At 43.9% G+C, this 15,338-nt stretch overlaps 1 non-coding gene across 1 annotated transcript; it reads left to right on the forward strand.

Moving 5' to 3' along the window:
• The first annotated feature begins 1,566 nt into the window (after positions 1-1,566).
• Positions 1,567-1,670, forward strand: LOC118662297. Its single transcript, XR_004969684.1, has one exon. It is a non-coding gene; the product is annotated as a U6 spliceosomal RNA (small nuclear RNA).
• The last annotated feature ends 13,668 nt before the right edge of the window (positions 1,671-15,338 follow it).

Here is a 15,338-nt window from a genome sequence, read left to right on the forward strand (position 1 = left end):
CTCCTCTCCTGTCACACCCGCTCCCCATCTCTGTTTCGTCTCAGGGAGTGCCACGTCCTCCGTTTGCCTAGTGCTCCAGTCCAGGGCCTCTCAGCGCCCCAGGCCACAGGCATTATTCCACCAGATCTTCACTGTCCCCCTCCTCTCCCCTCCTCGCTGGCTCTCATTACAGCGGCTCTTTTGCAGACACCCCAAGATACTGGTGAGTCATTCGGAAGGGACCCTGTGCCTCCCTCTCACATCCCCGCAGGGAGGGAACCACCGGGAGCATATGACAAAGCCCCAGACAGGATTCGGGATCAGAAAGCAAGGAGGGGCCGTGCTGCTCCCCCAGCCCCCACCCCGCCCCGCCCAGAGATCCCAGTGATGCAGCTGCACACCTGAGCGTGGTGGGGAACCATGAGGGACCACATCCAGGCAGCCTGGGTGCTTGGGGGCCATGGCTTCCCATGGATGTCACTCAGAGTGGATCAAAGCAACCCCTGAGGCCGGGTTTGATCCCGCCCTACTCCTTTCACAGCCCCACCTGCCGCACTTGGGGGATCCTGGGGAAAGAGGACAAGACTAAAGGTCCTCAAAACAGAAATTAAGGCCTGGAGAAAATGAAGAAGCCATGGCCTCATCACACCTGAGTTTAAGAACTGAGATGTGTACCAGCCCCAGCAGTGAGGGCAAACCCCATCTGTTTAGAGGTGACGCAAAGAAAGCTTTCGGACGGGAGGAGGGAAGAGGGGGCTCAGATTACAGTAACCATTGCCCGATGATTCAGAGGGAAAGGCCCACAGAGAGACAACTGTGACTGTGACGGGCACAGCACGAGAGGGAGTTCTCAGAGTGAAAACGAGAATGTCGTGCGTGTGGGAGCCCCGAGAGTGACTCAACACCGATGTCACGCAGGGCATTTGCTTCAGCCGGAACTTAACACAATCTTCCAGGAGTAGAAGGAATATAACTGGATGCTCTGCCGCAAATTGACATAGGGCTTGTTCATCATGGCTCCTTGGGCACAGGCCACCCTCCCAACGACAACAAAGAAGGCCCACAGCCTGTGCCCATGACAAGGAATCCTTGATGCCTTCAAGAGACAGGCACTGTACTAGACCCTGAGGATGCAACAATGAACTAAGACATTATCTCAACCACAGGCCCTGGCTGCCTCTTGAAGAAGGCAGACATCTAAATGGATAAGGATGCCTCATATCCTCCTCCGAGAAACAGGAACAAGGATTGTCCCTGTGCTTCTGGCACCTCATGCCTCTGCCACCAGACGCTGAGGTGAAGGATGTGTGCCTGCTGGCTCGGGCTGGGCTCTTCTCTGCAATAACAAACCTTGGTCATGGGCTAAGCAGAGAGAACACCAGAGAAGACCAGGGAGGTCTGTACAGAAAGACAGGATGAACGAGGGAAGCCCTACAGACCAAGCTGGCGGGAGGTGGGATGGGGTTTGGATTTGAGAAAGAGACTAAAAGAGAGTGAGTTCAGGGAGGCAGCTGCCTTCTGTATAGAGTATATTTCGAAGCAGGGGGAGGATGTCCGTTAGTTGCTATGCATTAAGGATGTATGTGTGTGCTCGCTTCGCAGCACATACACTAAACATTGGAACAGTACAGAGATTGGCATGGCCCCTGTGCAAGGTTGACACGCAACTTCGTGAACTGCTCTATATTTCGTGTAGTGCCCTGGTGGGTGTCCTCACACCCTGTGATTAGCTCCGAAGAAATATGAGTCAAAGCACAACATGAGGCACTCAATAGCAAAACCCTGACTTTTCATTATAAAAATATTCGTGGAAGGCAATCTGTGAAAGGAAAACGAAATTGAGTAATACCTGGGTGTTTGTGCTAACACGCTAACTTGAATTTCCTTCATAAACCTTAAAATGTTCTGAAAGCAACTTATTTCAAAAAAGAATGTGCTCGCATTGGTTAATAAAATTGTATGGGTTTCACGTGCACAATTCTATAATACATCATCTACGTATGGTATTGTGTGTTCACCATCCCAAGTCAAGTCTCCTTCCGTCACCATTTAGACCCCCTTTACTCTCTTGTACTGCCTTCCACCACCACCCCCCTTCTCTCTGGTAATCACCCTCTATAATTTTATTAACTGATGTCAACCTAATAAATGAAAAAAATATAACATGTACTCTCACTGACTCCATGTCATTTTCAGTGACATGAAAAGAAAAAGAAGGGGAGACGGTTACAGCATGCGCATGCCTTCCTTTGGGTCCTGACCTCATTTCAACCAACCACCTGTAAAAAGACATTTTTGAGATAACTGGGGAAATGAATGAGTATGGATTGGGTGGTAGAAGATATTAAAGACTTTTAGCCCTGGCTGGTGTTGCTCAGTGGTTGGAGCGTCGGCCCAAGCACCAAAGGGTCACAGATTCGATTTCCGGTCAAGGGTGCATACCTGGGTTGCAGGTTTGATCCCTGGCTTGGGTTGGGGCTCATTCGGGAGGCAACCAATCGATGTATATCTCTCACCTCTCTCTCTCTCTCTCTCTCTCTCTCTCTCTCTCTCTCTCTCTCTCTCTCCCTTTCACATGCCCAATCCAGAGAGGTCCATTAGCTGCCAAGTTGGCATCTTGAACTATCACCTGGAGCCCCTGCCTGGCAGCCAACAGCTCTTTGTGCAGCTGCCTCCCTTGGTCCGCACCACACACTGTTCATGGGGCATGCGGTCAGTCCTTATTGTTTTATGACTGTGAATGGGAAATACACGCACTGACACCTGCGGGAGGAAATAACCTAGAGAGGAGGGAAACGAAGCCCGGGATGGTGAGGTGTATGAAGCAGCCAACCTCGAACCGCAGTGGGCTGCATCTTGGACGCAAGGCAGCCAACCCTGCTCCAACGTGAAGGGCAAGAACACAGTCAAAGAGCACGTGCCCAGTGGCAGAAGACTGCGTCCAGCTGTAAGGCGTCCGGTAAACTCTCCATCGGGGAGAACCAAGATGGCGGCATAGGTTAACGCCGGAGTTTGCTGCTTTGAACAACTACTTCAAAAGTGAAACTAAAAGACAGAACGGACATCACCAAGAACCACAGGAACACTGGCTGAGTGGAAGTCCCACAACTAGGAGGAAAGAGAAACGCATACGGACACTCAGAGGAGGCACAGTGCTGAAGTCAAATTCTGAGGTGCGGAGTGCACAGAGCGGGCTGGCGGCGGCGGGCGAGGTTGGCGTTTTCAATCGGGAGGGAGCCGCAGACTCTGAGCTCCAGATACGGGCGAGTCTCTAGGGACCCTGACTCAAACGGGAGAAGCAGGACTGTCTGGCTTCGGTCAGAGCGAGTGCAGCTTTCTCTCTGAGCTTTGCAGCGGGTGCTGGGACTCAGAGAGGCGGAGCCCCTGGGGACAGGACTGAGAGCCGCCATAACTGCTCTCTCCAGCCCACCCTGTTGATCCTGTGCGACCCGCCCCGCCCAAGCCCTGCACACAGGCATTTGCCGGATAGCCTCAGGCAAACGCCAGATTAGCACCTCCCTAGAGGACAGAAGTTCTCTCACTGCAGACACAGCTGATTCTCATAGCCACTTGGCCTGGAGGTCAAACCCTCCCTGGTATTAGCTACAACAAGGTTTAACTATAAGACTTCGCACAAAGACCACTAGGGGGTGCACCAAGGAAGCATAACAAAATGCGGAGACAAAGAAACAGGACAAAACTGTCAATGGAGGATATTGAGTTCAGAACCACACTTTTAAGGTCTCTCAAGAACTGTCTAGAAGCCGCCGATAAATGTAGTGAGATCCTCAAGAAATCTAATGAGACCCTCGATGTTGTGATAAAGAACCAACTAGAAATTAAGCATACACTGACTGAAATAAAGGATATTATACAGACTCCCGACAGCAGACCAGAGGAGCGCAAGAATCAAGTCAATGATTTGAAATGCGAGGAAGCAAAAAACACCCAACCGGAAAAGCAAAATGAAAAAAGAATCCAAAAATGCGAGAATAGTGTAAGGAGCCTCTGGGACAGCTTCAAGCGTACCAACATCAGAATTATAGGGGTGCCAGAAGATGAGAGAGAGCAAGATATTGGAAACCTATTTGAAGAAATAATGACAGAAAACTTCCCCCACCTGGTGAAAGAAATGGACTTACAGGTCCAAGAAGCGCGGAGAACCCCAAACAAAAGGAATCCAAAGAGGACCACACCAAGACACATCATCATTAAAATGCCAAGAGCAAAAGATAAAGAGAGACTCTTAAAAACAGCAAGAGAAAGAAACTCAGTTACCTACAAGGGAACACCCATACGACTGTCAGCTGATTTCTCAACAGAAACTTTGCAGGCCAGAAGGGAATGGCAAGAAATATTCAAAGTGATGAATACCAAGAACCTACAACCAAGATTACTTTATCCAGCAAAGCTATCATTCAGAATTGAAGGTCAGATAAAGAGCTTCACAGATAAGGAAAAGCTAAAGGAGTTCATCACCACCAAACCAGGATTATATGAAATGCTGAAAGGTACCCTTTAAGAAGAGGAAGAGGAAGAAAAAGGTAAAGATACAAATTATGAACAACAAATATGCATCTATCAACAAGTGAATCTAAGAATCAAGTGAATAAATAATCTGATGAACAGAATGAACTGGTGATTATAATAGAATCAGGGACATAGAAAGGGAATGGACTGACTATTCCTGGGGGGGAAAGGGGTGTGGGAGATGCGGGAAGAGACTGGACAAAAATCGTGCACCTATGGATGAGGACAGTGGGTGGGGAGTGAGGGCGGAGAGTGGGGTGGGAACCGGGAGGAGGGGAGTTATGGGGGGGAAAAAGAGGAACAAATGTGATAATCTGAACAATAAAGATTTAATTAAAAAAAAAAAAAAAAAAAAACTCTCCATCGGGCCCTGCAGCCCTTGCTGCCTCCGACCCACGACCCACCCAGCACTGGCCGCCTCCCAGCTGTGCCCTCCCAGCTCCTTTAGACACAGTGTGGCCCTGGCCCTCGGTTCTCTCCAAAGGTGCGGGGCTCTGTAGTTGCCCTCACCAGCTTCTTCCTCCCCTTTTCGAAGTGACGTGCTGGGCCCACACCTGGTTTCCTGTCATCTCCCCACAAGCCTTTGATAACAGCTGCTTAGCCGAAGGTCTCTCCTGTCACCACTGAAAGGGCACCACAGAATGAGCTGAAGCATCAAGTCCCCATCCTGACTGGCGTGCCCCATATGCCCCCGCACCCCTTCTTCCCCAGCTCCGGGGCCCTTGGTGACTCTGTTCTCTGCTCCCTCCTGACCACACTGACCTAGGGGAGTAAGACACAGAGAGCCTTTATTTTTGCCTTTCCTTATTGCAAAGTAATAAGCAAACACCAAAATAACATGGGCCAAAATAAAAACCTCCCATAAGCCCGTGCCCATATATCAAACTGACCCAACTTTCCTTCTCCCTTTGAGGCTTTGTCTGCAGACACACAGTCTCCCGAGAGTGGTGGGCACAGTCAAGATTCTAACTTGCATTTTTCACTTAGGGCTCTATAACTCTCCCCATGCTAGTACTAGTAATTATAACTTAAGGTGCAAAATATTCCATTAAATGGACTTACTTAACCATTTCCCAATTGTAGGTCATTTAAACAGTTTTCCTTCTTTGGGGGATTATTCTTTTAAAATATATTCCCTAAAGCAGTGGTTCCCAACCTTCCTAATGCCGCGACCCTTTAATACAGTTCCTCATGTTGTGGTGACCCCCGACCATAAAATTATTTCGTTGCTACTTCATAACTGTAATTTTGCTACTGTTATGAATCGTAATGTAAATATCTGATATGCAGGATGTATTTTCATTGCTACAAATTGAACATAATTAAAGCACAGTGATTAATCACAAAAACAATATGTAATTATATATGTGTTTTCCGATGGTCTTAGGCGACCCCTGTGAAAAGGTCGTTCAACCCCCAAAGGGGTCGCGACCCAAAGGTTGAGAACCATTGCCCTAAAGGGAAATCAATGTGTCAACAGGCATTAATGTTTTGATGGCTCTTGACAAATTGTTAGATATCCCTTCCATGGTCCCTCTGGCCACCGTGTATCAGTTCCCCCTGACTCAGTGGTTCTCAAAGTGTGGTCTGGGCACCCCTAAAGGCTTCCTGGGGTGCTTTTAGGAAATCCATCCTCTGTAATTTTATTAACCAATGACGGAGGGGATGGGAGAGGAGGGTCTCTCATTGATTGGGTGCCTCATTTTCTAATCCTATGACATTCTTTTCCGTACTCATCCTCTTCTGAGTGTAGAGTGGAGTTTTCCAGAGGCTATGTGACATGTGGTAACACAACAGACTGAGCACAGAAACAGAAAGGAAAGGCCAGCCATCTCTTATTAAGCCAGATATCTGAGAGATTTGCAAAACTAAAAACAATGCCTTTCTTTTCACTAATTTTTTGTTGTTTGTTTTGGAAAATATATTTATTTTATTTATTTTATGGGTGCTTTATTTATTATTTACCTATGGCGGTAAAAAAATGTATGTATGTAAATATTTTAAGATTTTGTTTTAATTTCTAATATAGTATATACTGATATTATCTGTATAACTAAAAGATTTTGGGGGTTCTTAATAATTTTTAATAGTATAAAAGGGTCCGCAGGTCACCTAGTTTGAGAACCCCTGGCCTGGATGTGATTTGGCAGAGGGCAGGGTCAGCTGAGTGTGGCTCATTTCCACCTTCACCGAGTAGCCTGTCTCCCAGGCGAGGCCTCTGGGACAAAATGCAAAACAATTCTACACTTTTTATTTTTTCTCTCTTCTTCCCTGCTTTTCTTTCTTCTGCTCTTTCCTTTCCCCCTCTTCCTAGCTTTTCTCTTGTTTTTATCCTTTCCCCTCCCCCAGCCTCAACTCTCATACCAAAATTTGCACACATAACAACACCGTCTCTTCTACGCATGAATTGACATGTTTTCATATCTAAACAGAAACATTGTGACATTTCAAACAGGCTTTTTGTTATTACTCATCCCATTCAAAAGACATAATGTGCAAATCTTAAAAACACATGTTCTTCATCTGTAATCAAGAAACCGAAAATGAAAATGAGATTTTTTTTCATATGGAATCGGCAGAGTTTTATTACACGGCAATTCTCAGTACTAGCAGAAGTCCAAGGAGAGGGACACGCTCATGCGCTTTCCAGAAGGCAAGTTGGCAACACTGATCAAGTGCCTTAAATACAGCCTATCCTTGACCCAGAGGAACGGAAACTATCGACTTCACTTTGTGCCAATTGCAAGTTGGAATTGCCTGGAATCCTGACAACTGAGCTTACATTTTAGTGGGAGGAGACAATAATCAAATAACTAACATATATATCAGGTGGTGACAAGTACCACTGAGAAAATTCAGTCAGGAAGGGAGATTGGGAGGGACACTGACAAGATTGAAATTTGAAATACAAAAGCCAGAATAGGCCATCTTGACAAGATGGGCAAAGATCTAGAGCAGATGACTTCAGTTCCTTGTTTGTAACATAGGGATAAGAATAATAGTATTTGCCTCATCAAATCGTCAGAATTAATGAAGTGATACATACAAAACAATTAGATTACTGTCTGGTTCATTGTAAGTGCTTAATAAATATTAGCTACTGTTATAAATACATGGTTTAATAAATGTTTTTTTGAAGACGTTAGTGTTTTTAAAGCACCCAGTTTAGTTTGTGTTGGAAATTCAAAGACGGCAAATGTGGTGCGCATGCCATTCTATGCCTTCACAAAATCTTAGCACAGCCCTGACCGGTTTGGCTCAGTGGATAGAGCATTGGCCTCCGGACTGAAGGGTCCCGGGTTCGATTCCGATTAAGGACATGTATCCCCAGTAGGGAGTGTGCAGGAGGCAACTGATCGATGTTTCTCTCCCATTGATGTTTCTAACTCTCTATCCCTCTCCCTTCCTCTCTGCGAAAAATCAATAAAATATATATTTTTTAAAAATCTTAGCAGAGGCATCACTAACTGACTACTGCACTCTTTCCCTGAGCCAGGAATCCTTCTTAACATAGTTCTCTGGGCATCAAACCATTGGAATTGGCAGGTGAAAAGAAATGTATATGCCATCCCTTGATGCAATGCATTTAGGAACAGATTCATCTTTTGAACTCCCCCCACTATTCTTTTTTTTTTTTATATATATTTTATTGATTTTTTACAGAGAGGAAGGGAGAGAGATAGAGTTAGAAACATCGATGAGAAAGAAACATCGATCAGCTGCCTCCTGCACATCTCCTACTGGGGATGTGCCCGCAACCCAGGTACATGCCCTTGACCGGAATCGAACCTGGGACCTTTCAGTCCGCAGGCCAACGCTCTATCCACTGAGCCAAACCGGTTTTGGCTCCCCCCACTATTCTTATCCATTTACTCTGTGACAGTAATTTCTTCTGTCACTGAGAGCTGGCATCACAACTCATTAATCCTTCATATAAAATTATAATCTCCATCTGCTTTGAATAGCAACGAAAAGAATAATTCACAGTCAACTATTGAAAACTACACTATTGTCTAATGATTATGTTATTTCTTTAGGGGTCACCCAGAAAAAAAAAACTTTTAACTTCCTACTTCCCTGATGTCACACAGACTCTTTCTCACTGCACTTTATTTTGAGCCTATTCAAGACCGTCCCAGTGTCTAATATAGTAGCACATCAATGTTACCCCAATCAAGTTAAGATATAAATATTTAAAAATAAACATAGTAGCACATTAGTAGAATCACTAAATACCAGCTCAGTGAAAACTTCTTAGAGCTGTAAAGCAAAACCAAATACAATTCAAGTGTAGAGAATGATTACACTTTCCTTGGCAGATCAGATGTCTATAAAGGAGACGGACGATAACAAGCAACCAGAAAAGACTATGCAGTGTCTTTACTTAGAGCATCTCTAATTCTCCTTAAGTCAGTCCCAATGCTTGGCCAATGGGAAGACTTGTCCTTGCACTCATTCATGGGGTTTTATCCCCAACTTTTAATTTTTTAAAATATCAAACTTACAGAAAATTTGACAGACCATTAAAGAAATATTATTTTACCCTTCACCAAACATAATCTTTTTTTTGCTGAACCATTTTTAAAATAAATTATAGACATAAGGTCACGTTCATCTCTAAATACTTGACCTGCATCTACGAACAGAAGGACATTCTCTTATGCAACCACAATACCATCTTCTCACCTAGGAAATTTAACACGGACACGAAAACACTAGCTAATAGACAGTCCATATTCAAATTGCCCCCCAATTGTCTCCAAAATGTCTCTATATCCTTTTATTAAAATTCTTATCTCGCAAAACAGCCTGGTACTGCTGTTTTAGGCGTATAGATCAATGGAATAGAGATCCCAGAAATCGACCCAAGCCATTATGCTCAATTAATATTTGACAAAGGAGGCAAAAGCATACAATGGAGTCAAGACAATCTTGCTCTGGCCAGTTTGGCTCAGTGGATAGAGCATCGGCCTGCGGACTGAAGAGTCCCAGGTTCAATTCCAGTCAAGGGCACATGCCCGGGTTGCAGGCTCAATCCCCAGTAGTGGGGGGGGGGGGGGAGCAGGAGGCAGCTGATCAATAATTCTCTCTCATCACTGATGTTTCTATCTCTCTCTCACTCTCCCTTCCTCTCTGAAATCAATAAAAATATTTTTTAAATCTTTTTTTTTTAAAAAGACAATCTCTCAAAAAATGGTGTTGGGAAAATGGACAGCCACATGCAAAAAAATGAACTAGACCACCAACTTATACCATACACGAGAATAAACTCAAAATGATTTAAAAAACTTAAACTTAAGTCATGAAACCATAAAAATCCTAGAAGAAACCATAGACAGCAAAATCTCAGACATCTCTCGTAGCAGAATATTTATAGATACATCTCCTAGGGCAAAGAAAACTAAGGAGAAAATAAATAAATGGGACTACATCTAAATAAAAAGCTTCTGCACAGCAAAAGAAACCATTAACAAATCGAAAAGGAAGCCCACTGTATGGGAGAACATATTTGGCAATGATACATCTGATAACGGGTTCATATCCAAAATATTTAAGGAACTCATACAACTTAACAGAGGAAGACAAACAATCCAATTTAAAAATGGGCAAAGGACCTAAATAGACACTTCTCCAAAGAGGACATAAAGATGGCCAAGAGATATATGAAAAAATGCTTAAGTCACTGATCATCAGAGAAATGCAAATTAAAACTATAATGAGGTATCACCTCACACCTGTCAGAATGGCTTCCATCAACAAATCAACAAATAACAAGTGCTGGCAAGGATGTGGAGAAAAGGGAACCCTAGTACACTGCTGGTGGGAATGCAGACTGTTGGAAAACAGTATGGAGTTTCCTCAAAAAATTAAACATGGAATTGCCATTTGACCCAGTGACCCCACTTCTAGGAATATATCCCAAGAAACCTAAAACACAAATCAGAAAGAATGCATGCACCCCTATGTTCATAGCAGCACAATTTACAATAGCTAAGATCTGGAAACAGCCCAAGTGCCCATCAGTAGATGAATGGATTAAAAAAGCTGTGGTACATTTACACCATGGAATACTATGCAGCTATAAAAAAGAAGGATCTCTTACCCTTTGAGACAGCATGGAGGGAGCTGGAGAGTATCATACTAAAAGAAATAAATCAGTCAGAGAAAGACAAGTATTACATAATCTCACTCATATGTGGAATCTAAGTAACAAAATAAACTGATGAACAGAGTGGATCCAGAGACTCGAAGTATGGAACAGAGTGCAGAATCTCGGAGGGAAGGTGGGGAGAGTGGGTGGGTAGAAGGTAATCAACCAAGGACCTTGTATGCATATATGCATGGCCCATGGACACAGACAATGGGGTGGTGGAGAGCCCACTGGAGGGGATCAATAGGGAAAAAAAGGAGACATATGTAATACTTTCAATAATAAAGAATTATAAAAAAAAATCTTGTATTTGGCTTCTTAATATATTTTTTGCTGTCTCCCCACTTTTTTTGTCTTTCATGACATTGACATTTTGTAGGAGTCCTCTGGACTCTTCTCCAATCTCTGTTTGCCTAAGTACTCCCTCACGATGTAATTCAGGTTAACAGTTATTTTGGTAAGAATACTGTTGAGGGAATGTTGTGCACTTCCTTCCTAATGCATCATATCAGAAGGCACAGAATTGAGTTTGTCTTATTATTTATGAATCGAAATTTGGCCAGTTAGGTGATGCCTGACAGATATCTCCAGTGTAATCTATAATAATAAAAGTATAATATGCTAATTAGACCGGATGTCCTTCCAGAATAAGTTGGGGCTGCGAGGGAAACCCGGGTCCCAGGTGCCTGCCAGCAGCCAGAGGAAAGCCTGGGTCCCGGGTGCCAGAGGGAAGCCGGAGCAGGCAGCCTGGGGAAAGAAGGCCTACTCTGGCACAGATTTCGTGCATCAGGCCTCTAGTTAATATATAATCTGCAAAGGAACACTTTGATACAGTGCGACTATCCTGTACCCAACAACATTTCACCCACTGCTTTAGCATCCATTGATAACATTGACTGAATCGGTTATTTTGGGGGTCTTTGCAACATGGTGACTATCCAATTCTATCATTCCTTTATTATTTATTAGCTGGCATTCCTCTGTGAAAGACAAGAAAACCTGGGTTTTTAACAGTCATAAATCACATTTAAAACAGCAACAAATCTCCCACTGGAATTACAATGGTAACACATACGATGGGTTCTCCACTTCCTTCTCCTCACCTCCTTTCCCTCCAACTGCTGCCTTGACCTTGTGCAAGTGCTTAAGGACCCCAGATCACTAATCCCTGCTAACCACCCTAGCAGGTGTAGCGTATCAGTCTCCTTTGCAGATGAGGAAACTGAGAGGCAGAGAAGCAACTTGCTCAAGGTCGTCCAGTAGGTGACAGATTTGAACCCAGACACATTTGACTGAAAGGCTGTGTTCCTGCCCAGTCACATTCTTAAATCACCGTGTTATCCCTTTTTGTATCCATACATAACACCACAGCAATCGTGACCCTTGATCTTGTTGATTCCTAGAGAACTCTTCATCCTTCCCTCTGAGCATTAGCATAGTAAAAGGCCACAGGAATTGTACCAAAATAGTGTCTATGGGACTATGGATCATTTTCATTTTCTTCTTCATACTTATCTGTGTTCCCCAAGTTTTCTACAATGATGGTTTGGGCAAATGTATTCTTGTCAGATTCTAAAAGGCTCTTCCTAGGGGTCATTTGTGCCTTTTAGAGCCAGGATGGACACACGGGCACATGGCTCACAGGATGGACACGTGAGCGCATGCCTGGGCTGATGTGCCAACAAGTGGCCATTTAGTGATATATATGATACATTCTGCACCAAACCAACGGGGGGGGGGGGAAGAATCCAATTCAACTACTGGTCCCTTTTCCCAGAGTCCTCATCACAGACAGGCTTTGTGCAAGACTGCAGGCTGCTATCAAGAGAAGACTGAGGCTCGAACCTCAAATTATTTACAAAGTAACAGCAAGACCAAGGAGCACAAGAGGCCATTTTTGAGGACAAGATAAGAAACGCTTGGCAGCAGAGTAAGAGGAGTGGCCACCACCTGCCAAGGTCAAATGCAGGAGAGGTTACTGAGGCTTCAGTAAATTTCCAGAAGAAAAGTCAAAATCACAAACCAGAAAGGCATTGCTCTGAGAGATTTTAGAAGAGTCTGAGCTTGTGTAACTTTCCTATGGTTCTTTTATGTTACTCCATGTCTTTTTCCTATAGTCTTCAGCAGAGAAAAACAGTGCCTTTAAAAAGGAGTGGGCGGAGAATTGGTAAGGAGATTGGGTAGAACCATGTCTAATTCTGAATAACAAAACGCCACCATAAGACAGCTCTTACATGTAAGCAGTTTGGAAGTCGTTCGTTCCATCCTCACAAGAAAGATGCTGAGCAATCGGAGCATCAACAAGTGTGCTTAGAAGATCCACTGGAGAACTGAGGCCACCGGGGAAGCCATCACCCTGAAATCTAAAGAGGCAGGAAAGACAGAGAATCACGACTTACCAGGAGCAGAGGGCGCCTCTGGAGCCAGCAACGGGTAGCAACAGATAACGGTCTGATGAATCGCTGGAGGCTGAGTGTGGACAAGCTGACGGTTTTTCAAATGCTGGGGTTCCAGTCCGAGGGCCGCCCCGCACTTTCCTGGGGTTTACCTCCAGAGCCCTACAGGTTATCACTGTGAAGTTGGGGGGAAATCCACTTGCTTCAGGGAGAGGGAGGAGAAATGACCATTTTATAATAGGCTCAGAGGAAATGTAACCATTTAGAAAGCCCAGAGCATTCTGTTCTTAACAAAGCCCTGACAGGAGGGAAACTGCTTTCCCAGAGCCTCCCCTCCCTGGGGGAAGGGCAGCAAGACAGCTCCAGCCCCCTCCAGACTTCAGGGCCCACGTAAGGGGAGAAAAAGAAAGGCCAAGAAATGTTCCTGAAGGTCCGGCCCAGGACCTCAGGCCCAACGAGAGTTAATCCTACGGTTATAGAAGTTGCCCTCCCTATTACCTTACTGCATTTGCTTCTAACGCTGCTGTAACCAAGAACCACACACTGGGTGGCTTAAACAACAGAAATGTATTCGCTCGCAGTTCTGGATGCTAGACCCAAAATCAAGGTGTTGGGAGGGCCACACTCTCTCTGAAGGTGTTCGAGAAGAATCCTTCCTTGCCTCTTCTTATTCCTGGTGTTTGTAGGCAATCCTTGGCAGTCCTTGGCTTGTAGCTGCACCTCTCCAATCTCTTTATCATCACATGGCCACCTTTGTGTGTGTATCCCTGTGTGTCCTCTCCTCTTTTTGTAAGGACATCAGTCCTCGGATTTAGCACTCACCCTAATGCAGTATGACCTTGTCAATATAACTAATGACAATCTGCAAAGGCCCTATTTCCAAGTAAGGTCATATTCTGAGGTTCTGGGCAAACATGAATTCAGGGGAACATTATTCAACCCAGTACACTTACCATCATATCAACAGACTCCAGTGCAATAAAAGGAAATTATGACTGAGAGAGCGGCAAGATGCAGACTCCATTTAAGATGCAATTCTTAGGGAAACCCGAAAACAACAGGAAAAAAAGAAATAACCTGAAGTCTCTGGCACCTACAGCTACAGCAAACTATTAAACATAGCCCAGGTGCTAGTCAGATTAACATAAAATCTCGACTGATTAGCTCAGGTTCCATTATCACATACATTATAACCAGCCTTCAACAAAAAATCACAAAGCAACAAAATACTCAGCCTGAAGAGTCAGAGCAATCATGACCGAGATTTTGGAATTACCAAATAGGGAATTTGAAAAAAACTGTAATTAATAGTTTAAGAACTCTGATAGAAAGAATAGACACATAAGAGATGGGTAATGAATCCCAGCAACAACACAGCACTGGTAACTCTTACGCAGCCAGCTCTGGGCAGTGAACTTCCACTGGACAGAGAGGCCCTATAGCCTCTGAGGCCAACCCCAGAACACTGCCACCCAGAGGCTGACCCACAAACTGACTCTTTGCTAAACACAAAATAAGGCAGTCTGGGAAACAAATGCGGCTTGCTTTAAAATAAGGACTGTGGTTTACAACACAGAGGAACAGTGTATCGCAGGGAAACTCAACACTCTCCTGAATACCTGGCAGGTCTAAGGCGAGCCACACTGAAGAATAGAAGAACCGAAGGACCTTCACTACTGCAATATTTTTTTTTTTCTTTTTTCACCTTTTAACTAAGAAACCAATTTTTTTTTTTTCCTTTTTTTTTTTTTTTTTTTTTTTCTTCTTCTTTTTTCCATCACCTGATTTTACCCTTTTAATTACTACCTTCTTATTTTTAACCAGTATTATTACTGCTACCATTTTACCATTTTTTTTTTAAAGTGCCATTTTATTTTCTGTTTATTTTATTTTGGGATTAGTGTTCTCCATTCTATTTTCATCGTTATATTATTGGTTGTTTCTAGTTTGCATTCATCTCCAGGGAGCTGTTGCTGGAAGTTGTTGGGATTAATGGCTGTTCTATAGGAGTATTCTCCTCATATAAAAAAGTCTCTTCCCCTCTTCCACTTCATTCTCTCTTTTCGCTCTTTTTTTTTTCTTTTCTTTTCTTTTCTCGCTTTTATTTTCCCCCCTCCTTTTTCCCAATTTCATTTTTGCACTCCTTTTTTTGGTCCCTAATTTTCTTTTCTTTTTTCTCTTTTCTCTTTTTCTCTTCCTTCTTCCTTATCCCCTAATTCTCTTAATTCAGGTGGTCACCTTTATTTGGGGTTATTCATATCGTGAATATATTTGTGTATAGT

Source organism: Myotis myotis, unplaced genomic scaffold, assembly GCF_014108235.1.
Source record: "Myotis myotis isolate mMyoMyo1 unplaced genomic scaffold, mMyoMyo1.p scaffold_m19_p_8, whole genome shotgun sequence".
In the NCBI taxonomy this organism is placed as follows: Eukaryota; Metazoa; Chordata; class Mammalia; order Chiroptera; family Vespertilionidae; genus Myotis; species Myotis myotis.